Source organism: Myotis davidii, unplaced genomic scaffold, assembly GCF_000327345.1.
Source record: "Myotis davidii unplaced genomic scaffold, ASM32734v1 scaffold9, whole genome shotgun sequence".
In the NCBI taxonomy this organism is placed as follows: domain Eukaryota; kingdom Metazoa; phylum Chordata; class Mammalia; order Chiroptera; family Vespertilionidae; genus Myotis; species Myotis davidii.
The window spans coordinates 1,239,920-1,242,505 of NW_006299435.1; positions in this window are offsets into that span (position 1 = coordinate 1,239,920).

A 2,586-nucleotide genomic window follows, 5' to 3' on the forward strand; every position below is an offset into this window, starting at 1 on the left:
GTTTTAAAATTTCAGGTTTCGAGTGTCTGAATACAGTGCTCCCAGTTCCCTTGCCTGATTCCTCTGCTATTTCTCTTTGCCAGGCTCCCTGGCTTTAGGCCCTCCTCCCTCTAATGTCACCTGGGTCAGAGACCATGTACCATGTGACCTCTCGTGGGTTGCAAGTGGTTATTAACACAAGCCTTTTCAAGGCGACGCCTCTTTTTCAGGACTTTTTAAAAACTCCTGAAAGAGAAAAGCAGTTATTTGGTTCACTTGTTCTCATTTGCATCTGTAAAGGGAGCCCAGCGGGAGGCTCTCTGGGCCACGTCTTCGCTGGCTGTTTCTTGCCTTCTCATGTGAAGAACGGCAGGATCTTGTCTTTTGTTCACAGGCGTGAAAGTCCATGGGGCTGGGAACCAGAACAGGGCGCTCTTTGTGCGCCCCAAGCATGCGAATGCGCGCGGTCACACACTAGTTGCTGTTTAACCACAATAAAATGGTGACCGAAGGAGATAGACATTTAAAGGATAAATGACAGGGCTGTTAATCACAAAGCAGGTCCTGTGGCATTGTTGTTTTTAGCTAATAGGTAGACAGCCCAGAGTCACTTTTACAGCTGAGTGAAATCTCTGTTTCCAACCAGTAAAAAAAAAAAAAAAAGAGATGTCACTGGATATTTTGAATAGCTGATCATTTTGTGTTTCAAAAAAGTCATTTGAACACATTTATTTAAACAGTGTTTGGAAACTTCTAGGTATTTCCCTGAAGTGTTTGCTAAGCTTGGCCATGTCATTCATAGAATGAATGAATATATATATCTATATCTCAAGTATATTATCTAAGGAAAGAGCCTTTAGGGCTTTTATAAGTCTATGAATTTAGAACTTGATCCGTCTTTATCCTATAAAGCGTTATGATTTCTTTCCTGTTTAGGGATGTAAAGTTTTCTTTCTCTTTCTCTCCCCCCCCCCCCCCCACCTTCCCTTTCACTTTCTCTAACACAAATGGAAAAAATATCCTCAGGTGAGGATTAACAAAACAATAAAAAAGAAAAAGTTTTGTGAAATACCTTCCATTGTTTAAGCTTTAAAAGAAATAAAAGATAAGAGACAAGTCACTGACTTGCTAATATTATCTACCTAAACTAGAAGGAAAATATATAATGACCCAAATAACAGTCTGAAACTGAGGTTCTCTAAGCTGAAGGTGAAAGTGCTAGCTACACCAAAGAAGTACATTATTATTTAAGGCAATATTGCCTGGCCAGTGTGGCTCAGTGGTAGAGCATCAACCCATCAACCAAAACATCACTGCTTTGATCCCCAATCAGGGCACATGCCCAGGTTGTAGGTTCAATCCCCAGTAAAAGGGCATGCAGGAGGCCGCCAGTCGATGATGCTTCTATCTATCCCTTTCCCTTCCTTTCTTTCTAAAATCAATAAAAACGTATTTTTTAAAAAGGCAATGTTATAGCCCTAGCTTGTGTGGCTCAGTGGATAGAGCATTGGCCTGTGGACTGAAGGGTCCCAGGTTCAATTCCAGTCAAAGGCATATACTTGGGTTGCAGGCTTGATCCCCAGTAGGGGGCATGTAGGAAGCAGTTGATCCATGATTTTCTTTCATCATTGATGTTTCTCTCTCCCTCTCTCTCTCTCTCTTTCTCTCTCTCTCTCTCTCTCTCTCTCTCTTTTTCTCTCTGTACTCTCTCTCTCTCTCCTTTCCTCTCTGAACTCAATAAAAAATGTTTTAAAAAAAGATATTTAAAAAAGGCAATATTGATTGAAAACCAAGATGGCAGCATAGGTAAACACCAGAGATAGCTGCCTCGAACAACCACTTCAAAAATACAACTAAAAGACAGAACGGACATCACCCAGAACCACAGGAAGACTGGCTGAGGGGAAATTCTTCAACTAAAAGGAAAGAGAACAGCATACAAGACTCAGAGGAGGAGCGGTGCGGAAATACAAAGGTGTGGAGGTACACGCGGGAGAGGGCTGGTAGCTGAGGGCGGGGTTGTCGTTTTCAATTGGGAGGGAGTCTCAGATTCTGAGCTCCAGTTCTGGGCGAGTCTCTAGGGACCCAGACTCAAACGGGAGAAGTGGGACTGTCTGGCATCGGTCGGAACGCGAGGGCAGCCTTCTCTCCAAGGTATTTGCAGCGGTCGCTGGGACTCTGAGAGGCAGAGCCTTTAGGGACAGGACTGAGAGCAGCCATAACTGCTTGCTCTGCCCGCCCTGTTGATCCCCTGGGACCTGCCCTGCCCAAGCCTTGCACAGAGGCATTTGCAGGATAGCCTTAGGCAAAAGCTAGATTAGCACCTCCCTAAAGGACAGAAGTTCTCCCACTGCAGACACAGCTGATTCTCACAGCCAGTTGGTCTGGAGGTCAAATCCCCCCCAGTATTACCTACAACAATCAAGGCTTAACTACAACAAGACTGCACCCAAAGACCACAAGGGGGTGCACCAAGAAAGCATAAAAAAAGCGGAGACAAAGAAACAGAACACAAATGACAGAAATGGAGGAAAGCAAACTACTGGATATAGAGTTCAAAACCACATTTTTAAGGTTTTTCAAGAATTTTCTAGAAACCTACAATAA